This window comes from Canis lupus, chromosome 35 (assembly GCF_048164855.1).
Source record: "Canis lupus baileyi chromosome 35, mCanLup2.hap1, whole genome shotgun sequence".
NCBI classification, from domain to species: Eukaryota; Metazoa; Chordata; class Mammalia; order Carnivora; family Canidae; genus Canis; species Canis lupus.
In genome coordinates this window covers 32,107,083-32,128,603 of record NC_132872.1, presented here as the reverse complement: position 1 = coordinate 32,128,603, position 21,521 = coordinate 32,107,083, and positions in this window count along the sequence as shown.

Here is a 21,521-nt window from a genome sequence, read left to right as displayed (position 1 = left end):
CATTGGATTGATTTAGATAATTTTTGATTCGATTCGATTCTTTTACCCTAGCTTCGATTTGATTCTACTCGATTCAATTCATTTCGATTCTTCTTGATTCAATTCTTTTCGATTCTTTTTGATTCGGTTTGATTCTTTTCGATTCAATTCGATTCTTTTCGATTCGATTCGATTTAATTGTTTTTGAATCCATTTGATTCGATTCGATTATTTTCGATTCGACTCGATTTGATTCGATTCGGTTCGATTATCGATTCGATTCAATTCCAATTATTTTTGATTCGACTCGATTTGATTATTTTTTATTCAATTCGATTCAATTATTTTCGATTCGATGCAATTCGATTCGATTCTTCTCATTTCAACTCAATTCGATTCTTTCGAATTCGATTCGATTCGATTCTTTGTGTTTCGATTCGATTCTTTTCGATTTGAGTCAATTCTTTTCAATTCGATTTGATATTCTTCGATTCAATTCTTTTCGATTCGATTCGATTCGATTCTTTTCGATTCGATTCGATTCCATTCGATTCGATTCTTCGATTCGATTCGATTCGATTCTTTTCGATTCATTACGATTCGATCGATTCTTTTCGATACGAATCAATTCGATTCCATTCTTTTTGATTCGATTCGATTCGATTCTTTTAGATTTGATTTGATACGATTCTTTTCAATTGGATTTGATTCGATTCGATTCGTTTCGATTCTCTTTGATGTTTTTTGATTCGATCTTTTCAACCGATTTAATTCGATTCGATTCATTTCGATTTGATTCGATTCGAATTTTTCGATTCTATTCTTTTCAATTCGATTCTTTTCGATTCGATTCGATTCGATTTTTTTCTATTCGCTTCTTTTCGATTCGATTCGATTCGCCTCTTTTCGTTTCGATTCTATTCTTTTGGATTCGATTTGATTCTTTTCGTTTCGATTAGATTCTCTTCGATTCGATTCTTTTCGATTCAGTTCTTTTCGATTCGGTTCGATTTGATTCTTCTCCATTCGATTCGATTCGATTCTTTTCGATTCGATTCGATAAGATTCTTTTCGTTCGATTCAATTCTGTTCGATTCTATTCGATTCGATTCGAAGAGATTCGATTATTTTCAGTTCGATTCTTTTCGTTTCCATTCGATTCTTTTCGATTTGATTCGATTCGATCATTTGGATTCAATTTGTTACATTTCGATTCGATTCTTTTCTATTCAGTTCGATTCGATTCTTTTCAATTCAGTTCGATTCGATTCTTTTCAATTCAATTCGATTCGATTCGATTCTTTTCGGTTCGATATGATTCGATTCGATTCAACTCAACTCGATTCTTTTCGATTCGATTTTTTCAATTCGATTCCTTTCAATTCGATTCGATTGGATTCTTTTCGTTTCAATTAGATCGATTCGATTTCATTATTTTCAATTCAATTCATTTCGATGTTTTTCGATTCGATTCAATGCGAATCGATTATTTTCTATTAGATTCGCTTCAATTATTTTCGATTTGATTTGATTCGGTTGTTTTCAATTCGATTCCATTTGATTATTTTCATTTCGATTCGGTGCGATTCGATTCTATTATTTTCAATTCGATTCGTTTCGTATCCATTCGAATCGTTTTGATTCCTTTCGGTTTTCGATTTGAATCGATTCTTTCTTTTCGATTCGATTGTTTTCTATTCGGTTTGATTTTTTTGATTTGAATCGACTCGATTCTTTTTGATTCAAGTATATAAGATTCGATCCGATTCTTTTCGATTCAAATCAATACGATTCTTTTCGATTTGATTCGATTCGTTTGGATTCGACTCGATTCTTTTCGATTCAATTCTTTTCGATTCAATGAAATACGATTCTATTCTTTTCTATTTTTTTATTTTTATTTATTTATGATAGTCACAGAGAGAGAGAGAGAGAGAGAGGCAGAGACACAGGCAGAGGGAGAAGCAGGCTCCATGCACCGGGAGCCCGATGTGGGATTCGATCCCGGGTCTCCAGGATCGTGCCCTGGGCCAAAGGCAGGCGCCAAACCGCTGCGCCACCCAGGGATCCCGATTCTATTCTTTTCGATTCGATTTGATTTGATTCTTTTTGATTCGATACGACTCGATTTGATTCTTTTCGATTTGATTCGATTCAACTCGATACTTTTCAATTCGATCATTTCGATCGATTCGATTCGATTCTTTTCATTTCGATTCGATTCTTTTCGATTCGATTCAATTCTTTTCAATTCGATTCGATTCGATTCTTTTCGTTTCGATTTGATTCTCTTCTATTTTATTTGATTCGATTCATTTCAATTAGATTCGATACTGTTCGATTCGATTCTTTTCGATTCAGGTCGATTGGAATCGATTCGATTCTTTCGGTTCCATTCGATTCGATTCGATACGATTCTCTTCGATTCGATTCTTTTCGGTCTGTTCGATTCGATTCTTTTCGATTCAGTTCGATTCGATTCTTTTTGATTCGATTCGATTCTTTTCGCTTTGATATGATTCGATTCGTTTCGACTTTTTTCGATTCGTGTCGATTCGAATCTATTCGATTCTTTTCTATTCAATTCGATTCGATTGATTCTTTTCGATTCGATTCCATTCGATTCGATTCTTTTCGATTCGATTCTATTCTTTTCGATTCGATACGATTCGATTCGATTCTTTTTGATTCCATTTTTTCGATTCGATTCTTTTCAATTCGATTCGATTCTTTTCAATTTGATTCTTTTCGATTCGATTCGATTCGCCTCTTGTCGTTTCGATTCGATTCTTTTTGATTCGATTCGATTCGATTCTTTTCGTTTCGATTATATTCTCGTCGATTCGATTCGATTCGATACGATTCGATTCTTTTCGATTCGATTCTTCTCGAATCGATTCAATTCGATTCTTTTCGATTCGATTCTTTTCGATTTGATTCGATTCGATCATTTGGATTCCACTTGTTACATTTCGATTCGAATCTTTTCGATTCGATTCGATTCAATTCTTTTGGATTTCATTGGATTGATTTAGATAATTTTTGATTCGATTCGATTCTTTTACCCTAGCTTCGATTTGATTCTACTCGATTCAATTCATTTCGATTCTTCTTGATTCAATTCTTTTCGATTCTTTTTGATTCGGTTTGATTCTTTTCGATTCAATTCGATTCTTTTCGATTCGATTCGATTTAATTGTTTTTGAATCCATTTGATTCGATTCGATTATTTTCGATTCGACTCGATTTGATTCGATTCGGTTCGATTATCGATTCGATTCAATTCCAATTATTTTTGATTCGACTCGATTTGATTATTTTTTATTCAATTCGATTCAATTATTTTCGATTCGATGCAATTCGATTCGATTCTTCTCATTTCAACTCAATTCGATTCTTTCGAATTCGATTCGATTCGATTCTTTGTGTTTCGATTCGATTCTTTTCGATTTGAGTCAATTCTTTTCAATTCGATTTGATATTCTTCGATTCAATTCTTTTCGATTCGATTCGATTCGATTCTTTTCGATTCGATTCGATTCCATTCGATTCGATTCTTCGATTCGATTCGATTCGATTCTTTTCGATTCATTACGATTCGATCGATTCTTTTCGATACGAATCAATTCGATTCCATTCTTTTTGATTCGATTCGATTCGATTCTTTTAGATTTGATTTGATACGATTCTTTTCAATTGGATTTGATTCGATTCGATTCGTTTCGATTCTCTTTGATGTTTTTTGATTCGATCTTTTCAACCGATTTAATTCGATTCGATTCATTTCGATTTGATTCGATTCGAATTTTTCGATTCTATTCTTTTCAATTCGATTCTTTTCGATTCGATTCGATTCGATTTTTTTCTATTCGCTTCTTTTCGATTCGATTCGATTCGCCTCTTTTCGTTTCGATTCTATTCTTTTGGATTCGATTTGATTCTTTTCGTTTCGATTAGATTCTCTTCGATTCGATTCTTTTCGATTCAGTTCTTTTCGATTCGGTTCGATTTGATTCTTCTCCATTCGATTCGATTCGATTCTTTTCGATTCGATTCGATAAGATTCTTTTCGTTCGATTCAATTCTGTTCGATTCTATTCGATTCGATTCGAAGAGATTCGATTATTTTCAGTTCGATTCTTTTCGTTTCCATTCGATTCTTTTCGATTTGATTCGATTCGATCATTTGGATTCAATTTGTTACATTTCGATTCGATTCTTTTCTATTCAGTTCGATTCGATTCTTTTCAATTCAGTTCGATTCGATTCTTTTCAATTCAATTCGATTCGATTCGATTCTTTTCGGTTCGATATGATTCGATTCGATTCAACTCAACTCGATTCTTTTCGATTCGATTTTTTCAATTCGATTCCTTTCAATTCGATTCGATTGGATTCTTTTCGTTTCAATTAGATCGATTCGATTTCATTATTTTCAATTCAATTCATTTCGATGTTTTTCGATTCGATTCAATGCGAATCGATTATTTTCTATTAGATTCGCTTCAATTATTTTCGATTTGATTTGATTCGGTTGTTTTCAATTCGATTCCATTTGATTATTTTCATTTCGATTCGGTGCGATTCGATTCTATTATTTTCAATTCGATTCGTTTCGTATCCATTCGAATCGTTTTGATTCCTTTCGGTTTTCGATTTGAATCGATTCTTTCTTTTCGATTCGATTGTTTTCTATTCGGTTTGATTTTTTTGATTTGAATCGACTCGATTCTTTTTGATTCAAGTATATAAGATTCGATCCGATTCTTTTCGATTCAAATCAATACGATTCTTTTCGATTTGATTCGATTCGTTTGGATTCGACTCGATTCTTTTCGATTCAATTCTTTTCGATTCAATGAAATACGATTCTATTCTTTTCTATTTTTTTATTTTTATTTATTTATGATAGTCACAGAGAGAGAGAGAGAGAGAGAGAGGCAGAGACACAGGCAGAGGGAGAAGCAGGCTCCATGCACCGGGAGCCCGATGTGGGATTCGATCCCGGGTCTCCAGGATCGTGCCCTGGGCCAAAGGCAGGCGCCAAACCGCTGCGCCACCCAGGGATCCCGATTCTATTCTTTTCGATTCGATTTGATTTGATTCTTTTTGATTCGATACGACTCGATTTGATTCTTTTCGATTTGATTCGATTCAACTCGATACTTTTCAATTCGATCATTTCGATCGATTCGATTCGATTCTTTTCATTTCGATTCGATTCTTTTCGATTCGATTCAATTCTTTTCAATTCGATTCGATTCGATTCTTTTCGTTTCGATTTGATTCTCTTCTATTTTATTTGATTCGATTCATTTCAATTAGATTCGATACTGTTCGATTCGATTCTTTTCGATTCAGGTCGATTGGAATCGATTCGATTCTTTCGGTTCCATTCGATTCGATTCGATACGATTCTCTTCGATTCGATTCTTTTTGGTCTGTTCGATTCGATTCTTTTCGATTCAGTTCGATTCGATTCTTTTTGATTCGATTCGATTCTTTTCGCTTTGATATGATTCGATTCGTTTCGACTTTTTTCGATTCGTGTCGATTCGAATCTATTCGATTCTTTTCTATTCAATTCGATTCGATTGATTCTTTTCGATTCGATTCCATTCGATTCGATTCTTTTCGATTCGATTCTATTCTTTTCGATTCGATACGATTCGATTCGATTCTTTTTGATTCCATTTTTTCGATTCGATTCTTTTCAATTCGATTCGATTCTTTTCAATTTGATTCTTTTCGATTCGATTCGATTCGCCTCTTGTCGTTTCGATTCGATTCTTTTTGATTCGATTCGATTCGATTCTTTTCGTTTCGATTATATTCTCGTCGATTCGATTCGATTCGATACGATTCGATTCTTTTCGATTCGATTCTTCTCGAATCGATTCAATTCGATTCTTTTCGATTCGATTCTTTTCGATTTGATTCGATTCGATCATTTGGATTCCACTTGTTACATTTCGATTCGAATCTTTTCGATTCGATTCGATTCAATTCTTTTGGATTTCATTGGATTGATTTAGATAATTTTTGATTCGATTCGATTCTTTTACCCTAGCTTCGATTTGATTCTACTCGATTCAATTCATTTCGATTCTTCTTGATTCAATTCTTTTCGATTCTTTTTGATTCGGTTTGATTCTTTTCGATTCAATTCGATTCTTTTCGATTCGATTCGATTTAATTGTTTTTGAATCCATTTGATTCGATTCGATTATTTTCGATTCGACTCGATTTGATTCGATTCGGTTCGATTATCGATTCGATTCAATTCCAATTATTTTTGATTCGACTCGATTTGATTATTTTTTATTCAATTCGATTCAATTATTTTCGATTCGATGCAATTCGATTCGATTCTTCTCATTTCAACTCAATTCGATTCTTTCGAATTCGATTCGATTCGATTCTTTGTGTTTCGATTCGATTCTTTTCGATTTGAGTCAATTCTTTTCAATTCGATTTGATATTCTTCGATTCAATTCTTTTCGATTCGATTCGATTCGATTCTTTTCGATTCGATTCGATTCCATTCGATTCGATTCTTCGATTCGATTCGATTCGATTCTTTTCGATTCATTACGATTCGATCGATTCTTTTCGATACGAATCAATTCGATTCCATTCTTTTTGATTCGATTCGATTCGATTCTTTTAGATTTGATTTGATACGATTCTTTTCAATTGGATTTGATTCGATTCGATTCGTTTCGATTCTCTTTGATGTTTTTTGATTCGATCTTTTCAACCGATTTAATTCGATTCGATTCATTTCGATTTGATTCGATTCGAATTTTTCGATTCTATTCTTTTCAATTCGATTCTTTTCGATTCGATTCGATTCGATTTTTTTCTATTCGCTTCTTTTCGATTCGATTCGATTCGCCTCTTTTCGTTTCGATTCTATTCTTTTGGATTCGATTTGATTCTTTTCGTTTCGATTAGATTCTCTTCGATTCGATTCTTTTCGATTCAGTTCTTTTCGATTCGGTTCGATTTGATTCTTCTCCATTCGATTCGATTCGATTCTTTTCGATTCGATTCGATAAGATTCTTTTCGTTCGATTCAATTCTGTTCGATTCTATTCGATTCGATTCGAAGAGATTCGATTATTTTCAGTTCGATTCTTTTCGTTTCCATTCGATTCTTTTCGATTTGATTCGATTCGATCATTTGGATTCAATTTGTTACATTTCGATTCGATTCTTTTCTATTCAGTTCGATTCGATTCTTTTCAATTCAGTTCGATTCGATTCTTTTCAATTCAATTCGATTCGATTCGATTCTTTTCGGTTCGATATGATTCGATTCGATTCAACTCAACTCGATTCTTTTCGATTCGATTTTTTCAATTCGATTCCTTTCAATTCGATTCGATTGGATTCTTTTCGTTTCAATTAGATCGATTCGATTTCATTATTTTCAATTCAATTCATTTCGATGTTTTTCGATTCGATTCAATGCGAATCGATTATTTTCTATTAGATTCGCTTCAATTATTTTCGATTTGATTTGATTCGGTTGTTTTCAATTCGATTCCATTTGATTATTTTCATTTCGATTCGGTGCGATTCGATTCTATTATTTTCAATTCGATTCGTTTCGTATCCATTCGAATCGTTTTGATTCCTTTCGGTTTTCGATTTGAATCGATTCTTTCTTTTCGATTCGATTGTTTTCTATTCGGTTTGATTTTTTTGATTTGAATCGACTCGATTCTTTTTGATTCAAGTATATAAGATTCGATCCGATTCTTTTCGATTCAAATCAATACGATTCTTTTCGATTTGATTCGATTCGTTTGGATTCGACTCGATTCTTTTCGATTCAATTCTTTTCGATTCAATGAAATACGATTCTATTCTTTTCTATTTTTTTATTTTTATTTATTTATGATAGTCACAGAGAGAGAGAGAGAGAGAGAGAGGCAGAGACACAGGCAGAGGGAGAAGCAGGCTCCATGCACCGGGAGCCCGATGTGGGATTCGATCCCGGGTCTCCAGGATCGTGCCCTGGGCCAAAGGCAGGCGCCAAACCGCTGCGCCACCCAGGGATCCCGATTCTATTCTTTTCGATTCGATTTGATTTGATTCTTTTTGATTCGATACGACTCGATTTGATTCTTTTCGATTTGATTCGATTCAACTCGATACTTTTCAATTCGATCATTTCGATCGATTCGATTCGATTCTTTTCATTTCGATTCGATTCTTTTCGATTCGATTCAATTCTTTTCAATTCGATTCGATTCGATTCTTTTCGTTTCGATTTGATTCTCTTCTATTTTATTTGATTCGATTCATTTCAATTAGATTCGATACTGTTCGATTCGATTCTTTTCGATTCAGGTCGATTGGAATCGATTCGATTCTTTCGGTTCCATTCGATTCGATTCGATACGATTCTCTTCGATTCGATTCTTTTCGGTCTGTTCGATTCGATTCTTTTCGATTCAGTTCGATTCGATTCTTTTTGATTCGATTCGATTCTTTTCGCTTTGATATGATTCGATTCGTTTCGACTTTTTTCGATTCGTGTCGATTCGAATCTATTCGATTCTTTTCTATTCAATTCGATTCGATTGATTCTTTTCGATTCGATTCCATTCGATTCGATTCTTTTCGATTCGATTCTATTCTTTTCGATTCGATACGATTCGATTCGATTCTTTTTGATTCCATTTTTTCGATTCGATTCTTTTCAATTCGATTCGATTCTTTTCAATTTGATTCTTTTCGATTCGATTCGATTCGCCTCTTGTCGTTTCGATTCGATTCTTTTTGATTCGATTCGATTCGATTCTTTTCGTTTCGATTATATTCTCGTCGATTCGATTCGATTCGATACGATTCGATTCTTTTCGATTCGATTCTTCTCGAATCGATTCAATTCGATTCTTTTCGATTCGATTCTTTTCGATTTGATTCGATTCGATCATTTGGATTCCACTTGTTACATTTCGATTCGAATCTTTTCGATTCGATTCGATTCAATTCTTTTGGATTTCATTGGATTGATTTAGATAATTTTTGATTCGATTCGATTCTTTTACCCTAGCTTCGATTTGATTCTACTCGATTCAATTCATTTCGATTCTTCTTGATTCAATTCTTTTCGATTCTTTTTGATTCGGTTTGATTCTTTTCGATTCAATTCGATTCTTTTCGATTCGATTCGATTTAATTGTTTTTGAATCCATTTGATTCGATTCGATTATTTTCGATTCGACTCGATTTGATTCGATTCGGTTCGATTATCGATTCGATTCAATTCCAATTATTTTTGATTCGACTCGATTTGATTATTTTTTATTCAATTCGATTCAATTATTTTCGATTCGATGCAATTCGATTCGATTCTTCTCATTTCAACTCAATTCGATTCTTTCGAATTCGATTCGATTCGATTCTTTGTGTTTCGATTCGATTCTTTTCGATTTGAGTCAATTCTTTTCAATTCGATTTGATATTCTTCGATTCAATTCTTTTCGATTCGATTCGATTCGATTCTTTTCGATTCGATTCGATTCCATTCGATTCGATTCTTCGATTCGATTCGATTCGATTCTTTTCGATTCATTACGATTCGATCGATTCTTTTCGATACGAATCAATTCGATTCCATTCTTTTTGATTCGATTCGATTCGATTCTTTTAGATTTGATTTGATACGATTCTTTTCAATTGGATTTGATTCGATTCGATTCGTTTCGATTCTCTTTGATGTTTTTTGATTCGATCTTTTCAACCGATTTAATTCGATTCGATTCATTTCGATTTGATTCGATTCGAATTTTTCGATTCTATTCTTTTCAATTCGATTCTTTTCGATTCGATTCGATTCGATTTTTTTCTATTCGCTTCTTTTCGATTCGATTCGATTCGCCTCTTTTCGTTTCGATTCTATTCTTTTGGATTCGATTTGATTCTTTTCGTTTCGATTAGATTCTCTTCGATTCGATTCTTTTCGATTCAGTTCTTTTCGATTCGGTTCGATTTGATTCTTCTCCATTCGATTCGATTCGATTCTTTTCGATTCGATTCGATAAGATTCTTTTCGTTCGATTCAATTCTGTTCGATTCTATTCGATTCGATTCGAAGAGATTCGATTATTTTCAGTTCGATTCTTTTCGTTTCCATTCGATTCTTTTCGATTTGATTCGATTCGATCATTTGGATTCAATTTGTTACATTTCGATTCGATTCTTTTCTATTCAGTTCGATTCGATTCTTTTCAATTCAGTTCGATTCGATTCTTTTCAATTCAATTCGATTCGATTCGATTCTTTTCGGTTCGATATGATTCGATTCGATTCAACTCAACTCGATTCTTTTCGATTCGATTTTTTCAATTCGATTCCTTTCAATTCGATTCGATTGGATTCTTTTCGTTTCAATTAGATCGATTCGATTTCATTATTTTCAATTCAATTCATTTCGATGTTTTTCGATTCGATTCAATGCGAATCGATTATTTTCTATTAGATTCGCTTCAATTATTTTCGATTTGATTTGATTCGGTTGTTTTCAATTCGATTCCATTTGATTATTTTCATTTCGATTCGGTGCGATTCGATTCTATTATTTTCAATTCGATTCGTTTCGTATCCATTCGAATCGTTTTGATTCCTTTCGGTTTTCGATTTGAATCGATTCTTTCTTTTCGATTCGATTGTTTTCTATTCGGTTTGATTTTTTTGATTTGAATCGACTCGATTCTTTTTGATTCAAGTATATAAGATTCGATCCGATTCTTTTCGATTCAAATCAATACGATTCTTTTCGATTTGATTCGATTCGTTTGGATTCGACTCGATTCTTTTCGATTCAATTCTTTTCGATTCAATGAAATACGATTCTATTCTTTTCTATTTTTTTATTTTTATTTATTTATGATAGTCACAGAGAGAGAGAGAGAGAGAGGCAGAGACACAGGCAGAGGGAGAAGCAGGCTCCATGCACCGGGAGCCCGATGTGGGATTCGATCCCGGGTCTCCAGGATCGTGCCCTGGGCCAAAGGCAGGCGCCAAACCGCTGCGCCACCCAGGGATCCCGATTCTATTCTTTTCGATTCGATTTGATTTGATTCTTTTTGATTCGATACGACTCGATTTGATTCTTTTCGATTTGATTCGATTCAACTCGATACTTTTCAATTCGATCATTTCGATCGATTCGATTCGATTCTTTTCATTTCGATTCGATTCTTTTCGATTCGATTCAATTCTTTTCAATTCGATTCGATTCGATTCTTTTCGTTTCGATTTGATTCTCTTCTATTTTATTTGATTCGATTCATTTCAATTAGATTCGATACTGTTCGATTCGATTCTTTTCGATTCAGGTCGATTGGAATCGATTCGATTCTTTCGGTTCCATTCGATTCGATTCGATACGATTCTCTTCGATTCGATTCTTTTCGGTCTGTTCGATTCGATTCTTTTCGATTCAGTTCGATTCGATTCTTTTTGATTCGATTCGATTCTTTTCGCTTTGATATGATTCGATTCGTTTCGACTTTTTTCGATTCGTGTCGATTCGAATCTATTCGATTCTTTTCTATTCAATTCGATTCGATTGATTCTTTTCGATTCGATTCCATTCGATTCGATTCTTTTCGATTCGATTCTATTCTTTTCGATTCGATACGATTCGATTCGATTCTTTTTGATTCCATTTTTTCGATTCGATTCTTTTCAATTCGATTCGATTCTTTTCAATTTGATTCTTTTCGATTCGATTCGATTCGCCTCTTGTCGTTTCGATTCGATTCTTTTTGATTCGATTCGATTCGATTCTTTTCGTTTCGATTATATTCTCGTCGATTCGATTCGATTCGATACGATTCGATTCTTTTCGATTCGATTCTTCTCGAATCGATTCAATTCGATTCTTTTCGATTCGATTCTTTTCGATTTGATTCGATTCGATCATTTGGATTCCACTTGTTACATTTCGATTCGAATCTTTTCGATTCGATTCGATTCAATTCTTTTGGATTTCATTGGATTGATTTAGATAATTTTTGATTCGATTCGATTCTTTTACCCTAGCTTCGATTTGATTCTACTCGATTCAATTCATTTCGATTCTTCTTGATTCAATTCTTTTCGATTCTTTTTGATTCGGTTTGATTCTTTTCGATTCAATTCGATTCTTTTCGATTCGATTCGATTTAATTGTTTTTGAATCCATTTGATTCGATTCGATTATTTTCGATTCGACTCGATTTGATTCGATTCGGTTCGATTATCGATTCGATTCAATTCCAATTATTTTTGATTCGACTCGATTTGATTATTTTTTATTCAATTCGATTCAATTATTTTCGATTCGATGCAATTCGATTCGATTCTTCTCATTTCAACTCAATTCGATTCTTTCGAATTCGATTCGATTCGATTCTTTGTGTTTCGATTCGATTCTTTTCGATTTGAGTCAATTCTTTTCAATTCGATTTGATATTCTTCGATTCAATTCTTTTCGATTCGATTCTTTTCGATTCTTTTCGATTCGATTCGATTCCATTCGATTCGATTCTTCGATTCGATTCGATTCGATTCTTTTCGATTCATTACGATTCGATCGATTCTTTTCGATACGAATCAATTCGATTCCATTCTTTTTGATTCGATTCGATTCGATTCTTTTAGATTTGATTTGATACGATTCTTTTCAATTGGATTTGATTCGATTCGATTCGTTTCGATTCTCTTTGATGTTTTTTGATTCGATCTTTTCAACCGATTTAATTCGATTCGATTCATTTCGATTTGATTCGATTCGAATTTTTCGATTCTATTCTTTTCAATTCGATTCTTTTCGATTCGATTCGATTCGATTTTTTTCTATTCGCTTCTTTTCGATTCGATTCGATTCGCCTCTTTTCGTTTCGATTCTATTCTTTTGGATTCGATTTGATTCTTTTCGTTTCGATTAGATTCTCTTCGATTCGATTCTTTTCGATTCAGTTCTTTTCGATTCGGTTCGATTTGATTCTTCTCCATTCGATTCGATTCGATTCTTTTCGATTCGATTCGATAAGATTCTTTTCGTTCGATTCAATTCTGTTCGATTCGATTCGATTCGATTCGAAGAGATTCGATTATTTTCAGTTCGATTCTTTTCGTTTCCATTCGATTCTTTTCGATTTGATTCGATTCGATCATTTGGATTCAATTTGTTACATTTCGATTCGATTCTTTTCTATTCAGTTCGATTCGATTCTTTTCAATTCAGTTCGATTCGATTCTTTTCAATTCAATTCGATTCGATTCGATTCTTTTCGGTTCGATATGATTCGATTCGATTCAACTCAACTCGATTCTTTTCGATTCGATTTTTTCAATTCGATTCCTTTCAATTCGATTCGATTGGATTCTTTTCGTTTCAATTAGATCGATTCGATTTCATTATTTTCAATTCAATTCATTTCGATGTTTTTCGATTCGATTCAATGCGAATCGATTATTTTCTATTAGATTCGCTTCAATTATTTTCGATTTGATTTGATTCGGTTGTTTTCAATTCGATTCCATTTGATTATTTTCATTTCGATTCGGTGCGATTCGATTCTATTATTTTCAATTCGATTCGTTTCGTATCCATTCGAATCGTTTTGATTCCTTTCGGTTTTCGATTTGAATCGATTCTTTCTTTTCGATTCGATTGTTTTCTATTCGGTTTGATTTTTTTGATTTGAATCGACTCGATTCTTTTTGATTCAAGTATATAAGATTCGATCCGATTCTTTTCGATTCAAATCAATACGATTCTTTTCGATTTGATTCGATTCGTTTGGATTCGACTCGATTCTTTTCGATTCAATTCTTTTCGATTCAATGAAATACGATTCTATTCTTTTCTATTTTTTTATTTTTATTTATTTATGATAGTCACAGAGAGAGAGAGAGAGAGAGAGAGAGGCAGAGACACAGGCAGAGGGAGAAGCAGGCTCCATGCACCGGGAGCCCGATGTGGGATTCGATCCCGGGTCTCCAGGATCGTGCCCTGGGCCAAAGGCAGGCGCCAAACCGCTGCGCCACCCAGGGATCCCGATTCTATTCTTTTCGATTCGATTTGATTTGATTCTTTTTGATTCGATACGACTCGATTTGATTCTTTTCGATTTGATTCGATTCAACTCGATACTTTTCAATTCGATCATTTCGATCGATTCGATTCGATTCTTTTCATTTCGATTCGATTCTTTTCGATTCGATTCAATTCTTTTCAATTCGATTCGATTCGATTCTTTTCGTTTCGATTTGATTCTCTTCTATATTATTTGATTCGATTCATTTCAATTAGATTCGATACTGTTCGATTCGATTCTTTTCGATTCAGGTCGATTGGAATCGATTCGATTCTTTCGGTTCCATTCGATTCGATTCGATACGATTCTCTTCGATTCGATTCTTTTCGGTCTGTTCGATTCGATTCTTTTCGATTCAGTTCGATTCGATTCTTTTTGATTCGATTCGATTCTTTTCGCTTTGATATGATTCGATTCGTTTCGACTTTTTTCGATTCGTGTCGATTCGAATCTATTCGATTCTTTTCTATTCAATTCGATTCGATTGATTCTTTTCGATTCGATTCCATTCGATTCGATTCTTTTCGATTCGATTCTATTCTTTTCGATTCGATACGATTCGATTCGATTCTTTTTGATTCCATTTTTTCGATTCGATTCTTTTCAATTCGATTCGATTCTTTTCAATTTGATTCTTTTCGATTCGATTCGATTCGCCTCTTGTCGTTTCGATTCGATTCTTTTTGATTCGATTCGATTCGATTCTTTTCGTTTCGATTATATTCTCGTCGATTCGATTCGATTCGATACGATTCGATTCTTTTCGATTCGATTCTTCTCGAATCGATTCAATTCGATTCTTTTCGATTCGATTCTTTTCGATTTGATTCGATTCGATCATTTGGATTCCACTTGTTACATTTCGATTCGAATCTTTTCGATTCGATTCGATTCAATTCTTTTGGATTTCATTGGATTGATTTAGATAATTTTTGATTCGATTCGATTCTTTTACCCTAGCTTCGATTTGATTCTACTCGATTCAATTCATTTCGATTCTTCTTGATTCAATTCTTTTCGATTCTTTTTGATTCGGTTTGATTCTTTTCGATTCAATTCGATTCTTTTCGATTCGATTCGATTTAATTGTTTTTGAATCCATTTGATTCGATTCGATTATTTTCGATTCGACTCGATTTGATTCGATTCGGTTCGATTATCGATTCGATTCAATTCCAATTATTTTTGATTCGACTCGATTTGATTATTTTTTATTCAATTCGATTCAATTATTTTCGATTCGATGCAATTCGATTCGATTCTTCTCATTTCAACTCAATTCGATTCTTTCGAATTCGATTCGATTCGATTCTTTGTGTTTCGATTCGATTCTTTTCGATTTGAGTCAATTCTTTTCAATTCGATTTGATATTCTTCGATTCAATTCTTTTCGATTCGATTCGATTCGATTCTTTTCGATTCGATTCGATTCCATTCGATTCGATTCTTCGATTCGATTCGATTCGATTCTTTTCGATTCATTACGATTCGATCGATTCTTTTCGATACGAATCAATTCGATTCCATTCTTTTTGATTCGATTCGATTCGATTCTTTTAGATTTGATTTGATACGATTCTTTTCAATTGGATTTGATTCGATTCGATTCGTTTCGATTCTCTTTGATGTTTTTTGATTCGATCTTTTCAACCGATTTAATTCGATTCGATTCATTTCGATTTGATTCGATTCGAATTTTTCGATTCTATTCTTTTCAATTCGATTCTTTTCGATTCGATTCGATTCGATTTTTTTCTATTCGCTTCTTTTCGATTCGATTCGATTCGCCTCTTTTCGTTTCGATTCTATTCTTTTGGATTCGATTTGATTCTTTTCGTTTCGATTAGATTCTCTTCGATTCGATTCTTTTCGATTCAGTTCTTTTCGATTCGGTTCGATTTGATTCTTCTCCATTCGATTCGATTCGATTCTTTTCGATTCGATTCGATAAGATTCTTTTCGTTCGATTCAATTCTGTTCGATTCTATTCGATTCGACTCGAAGAGATTCGATTATTTTCAGTTCGATTCTTTTCGTTTCCATTCGATTCTTTTCGATTTGATTCGATTCGATCATTTGGATTCAATTTGTTACATTTCGATTCGATTCTTTTCTATTCAGTTCGATTCGATTCTTTTCAATTCAGTTCGATTCGATTCTTTTCAATTCAATTCGATTCGATTCGATTCTTTTCGGTTCGATATGATTCGATTCGATTCAACTCAACTCGATTCTTTTCGATTCGATTTTTTCAATTCGATTCCTTTCAATTCGATTCGATTGGATTCTTTTCGTTTCAATTAGATCGATTCGATTTCATTATTTTCAATTCAATTCATTTCGATGTTTTTCGATTCGATTCAATGCGAATCGATTATTTTCTATTAGATTCGCTTCAATTATTTTCGATTTGATTTGATTCGGTTGTTTTCAATTCGATTCCATTTGATTATTTTCATTTCGATTCGGTGCGATTCGATTCTATTATTTTCAATTCGATTCGTTTCGTATCCATTCGAATCGTTTTGATTCCTTTCGGTTTTCGATTTGAATCGATTCTTTCTTTTCGATTCGATTGTTTTCTATTCGGTTTGATTTTTTTGATTTGAATCGACTCGATTCTTTTTGATTCAAGTATATAAGATTCGATCCGATTCTTTTCGATTCAAATCAATACGATTCTTTTCGATTTGATTCGATTCGTTTGGATTCGACTCGATTCTTTTCGATTCAATTCTTTTCGATTCAATGAAATACGATTCTATTCTTTTCTATTTTTTTATTTTTATTTATTTATGATAGTCACAGAGAGAGAGAGAGAGAGAGAGAGGCAGAGACACAGGCAGAGGGAGAAGCAGGCTCCATGCACCGGGAGCCCGATGTGGGATTCGATCCCGGGTCTCCAGGATCGTGCCCTGGGCCAAAGGCAGGCGCCAAACCGCTGCGCCACCCAGGGATCCCGATTCTATTCTTTTCGATTCGATTTGATTTGATTCTTTTTGATTCGATACGACTCGATTTGATTCTTTTCGATTTGATTCGATTCAACTCGATACTTTTCAATTCGATCATTTCGATCGATTCGATTCGATTCTTTTCATTTCGATTCGATTCTTTTCGATTCGATTCAATTCTTTTCAATTCGATTCGATTCGATTCTTTTCGTTTCGATTTGATTCTCTTCTATATTATTTGATTCGATTCATTTCAATTAGATTCGATACTGTTCGATTCGATTCTTTTCGATTCAGGTCGATTGGAATCGATTCGATTCTTTCGGTTCCATTCGATTCGATTCGATACGATTCTCTTCGATTCGATTCTTTTCGGTCTGTTCGATTCGATTCTTTTCGATTCAGTTCGATTCGATTCTTTTTGATTCGATTCGATTCTTTTCGCTTTGATATGATTCGATTCGTTTCGACTTTTTTCGATTCGTGTCGATTCGAATCTATTCGATTCTTTTCTATTCAATTCGATTCGATTGATTCTTTTCGATTCGATTCCATTCGATTCGATTCTTTTCGATTCGATTCTATTCTTTTCGATTCGATACGATTCGATTCGATTCTTTTTGATTCCATTTTTTCGATTCGATTCTTTTCAATTCGATTCGATTCTTTTCAATTTGATTCTTTTCGATTCGATTCGATTCGCCTCTTGTCGTTTCGATTCGATTCTTTTTGATTCGATTCGATTCGATTCTTTTCGTTTCGATTATATTCTCGTCGATTCGATTCGATTCGATACGATTCGATTCTTTTCGATTCGATTCTTCTCGAATCGATTCAATTCGATTCTTTTCGATTCGATTCTTTTCGATTTGATTCGATTCGATCATTTGGATTCCACTTGTTACATTTCGATTCGAATCTTTTCGATTCGATTCGATTCAATTCTTTTGGATTTCATTGGATTGATTTAGATAATTTTTGATTCGATTCGATTCTTTTACCCTAGCTTCGATTTGATTCTACTCGATTCAATTCATTTCGATTCTTCTTGATTCAATTCTTTTCGATTCTTTTTGATTCGGTTTGATTCTTTTCGATTCAATTCGATTCTTTTCGATTCGATTCGATTTAATTGTTTTTGAATCCATTTGATTCGATTCGATTATTTTCGATTCGACTCGATTTGATTCGATTCGGTTCGATTATCGATTCGATTCAATTCCAATTATTTTTGATTCGACTCGATTTGATTATTTTTTATTCAATTCGATTCAATTATTTTCGATTCGATGCAATTCGATTCGATTCTTCTCATTTCAACTCAATTCGATTCTTTCGAATTCGATTCGATTCGATTCTTTGTGTTTCGATTCGATTCTTTTCGATTTGAGTCAATTCTTTTCAATTCGATTTGATATTCTTCGATTCAATTCTTTTCGATTCGATTCGATTCGATTCTTTTCGATTCGATTCGATTCCATTCGATTCGATTCTTCGATTCGATTCGATTCGATTCTTTTCGATTCATTACGATTCGATCGATTCTTTTCGATACGAATCAATTCGATTCCATTCTTTTTGATTCGATTCGATTCGATTCTTTTAGATTTGATTTGATACGATTCTTTTCAATTGGATTTGATTCGATTCGATTCGTTTCGATTCTCTTTGATGTTTTTTGATTCGATCTTTTCAACCGATTTAATTCGATTCGATTCATTTCGATTTGATTCGATTCGAATTTTTCGATTCTATTCTTTTCAATTCGATTCTTTTCGATTCGATTCGATTCGATTTTTTTCTATTCGCTTCTTTTCGATTCGATTCGATTCGCCTCTTTTCGTTTCGATTCTATTCTTTTGGATTCGATTTGATTCTTTTCGTTTCGATTAGATTCTCTTCGATTCGATTCTTTTCGATTCAGTTCTTTTCGATTCGGTTCGATTTGATTCTTCTCCATTCGATTCGATTCGATTCTTTTCGATTCGATTCGATAAGATTCTTTTCGTTCGATTCAATTCTGTTCGATTCTATTCGATTCGATTCGAAGAGATTCGATTATTTTCAGTTCGATTCTTTTCGTTTCCATTCGATTCTTTTCGATTTGATTCGATTCGATCATTTGGATTCAATTTGTTACATTTCGATTCGATTCTTTTCTATTCAGTTCGATTCGATTCTTTTCAATTCAGTTCGATTCGATTCTTTTCAATTCAATTCGATTCGATTCGATTCTTTTCGGTTCGATATGATTCGATTCGATTCAACTCAACTCGATTCTTTTCGATTCGATTTTTTCAATTCGATTCCTTTCAATTCGATTCGATTGGATTCTTTTCGTTTCAATTAGATCGATTCGATTTCATTATTTTCAATTCAATTCATTTCGATGTTTTTCGATTCGATTCAATGCGAATCGATTATTTTCTATTAGATTCGCTTCAATTATTTTCGATTTGATTTGATTCGGTTGTTTTCAATTCGATTCCATTTGATTATTTTCATTTCGATTCGGTGCGATTCGATTCTATTATTTTCAATTCGATTCGTTTCGTATCCATTCGAATCGTTTTGATTCCTTTCGGTTTTCGATTTGAATCGATTCTTTCTTTTCGATTCGATTGTTTTCTATTCGGTTTGATTTTTTTGATTTGAATCGACTCGATTCTTTTTGATTCAAGTATATAAGATTCGATCCGATTCTTTTCGATTCAAATCAATACGATTCTTTTCGATTTGATTCGATTCGTTTGGATTCGACTCGATTCTTTTCGATTCAATTCTTTTCGATTCAATGAAATACGATTCTATTCTTTTCTATTTTTTTATTTTTATTTATTTATGATAGTCACAGAGAGAGAGAGAGAGAGAGAGAGAGGCAGAGACACAGGCAGAGGGAGAAGCAGGCTCCATGCACCGGGAGCCCGATGTGGGATTCGATCCCGGGTCTCCAGGATCGTGCCCTGGGCCAAAGGCAGGCGCCAAACCGCTGCGCCACCCAGGGATCCCGATTCTATTCTTTTCGATTCGATTTGATTTGATTCTTTTTGATTCGATACGACTCGATTTGATTCTTTTCGATTTGATTCGATTCAACTCGATACTTTTCAATTCGATCATTTCGATCGATTCGATTCGATTCTTTTCATTTCGATTCGATTCTTTTCGATTCGATTCAATTCTTTTCAATTCGATTCGATTCGATTCTTTTCGTTTCGATTTGATTCTCTTCTATTTTATTTGATTCGATTCATTTCAATTAGATTCGATACTGTTCGATTCGATTCTTTTCGATTCAGGTCGATTGGAATCGATTCGATTCTTTCGGTTCCATTCGATTCGATTCGATACGATTCTCTTCGATTCGATTCTTTTCGGTCTGTTCGATTCGATTCTTTTCGATTCAGTTCGATTCGATTCTTTTTGATTCGATTCGATTCTTTTCGCTTTGATATGATTCGATTCGTTTCGACTTTTTTCGATTCGTGTCGATTCGAATCTATTCGATTCTTTTCTATTCAATTCGATTCGATTGATTCTTTTCGATTCGATTCCATTCGATTCGATTCTTTTCGATTCGATTCTATTCTTTTCGATTCGATACGATTCGATTCGATTCTTTTTGATTCCATTTTTTCGATTCGATTCTTTTCAATTCGATTCGATTCTTTTCAATTTGATTCTTTTCGATTCGATTCGATTCGCCTCTTGTCGTTTCGATTCGATTCTTTTTGATTCGATTCGATTCGATTCTTTTCGTTTCGATTATATTCTCGTCGATTCGATTCGATTCGATACGATTCGATTCTTTTCGATTCGATTCTTCTCGAATCGATTCAATTCGATTCTTTTCGATTCGATTCTTTTCGATTTGATTCGATTCGATCATTTGGATTCCACTTGTTACATTTCGATTCGAATCTTTTCGATTCGATTCGATTCAATTCTTTTGGATTTCATTGGATTGATTTAGATAATTTTTGATTCGATTCGATTCTTTTACCCTAGCTTCGATTTGATTCTACTCGATTCAATTCATTTCGATTCTTCTTGATTCAATTCTTTTCGATTCTTTTTGATTCGGTTTGATTCTTTTCGATTCAATTCGATTCTTTTCGATTCGATTCGATTTAATTGTTTTTGAATCCATTTGATTCGATTCGATTATTTTCGATTCGACTCGATTTGATTCGATTCGGTTCGATTATCGATTCGATTCAATTCCAATTATTTTTGATTCGACTCGATTTGATTATTTTTTATTCAATTCGATTCAATTATTTTCGATTCGATGCAATTCGATTCGATTCTTCTCATTTCAACTCAATTCGATTCTTTCGAATTCGATTCGATTCGATTCTTTGTGTTTCGATTCGATTCTTTTCGATTTGAGTCAATTCTTTTCAATTCGATTTGATATTCTTCGATTCAATTCTTTTCGATTCGATTCGATTCGATTCTTTTCGATTCGATTCGATTC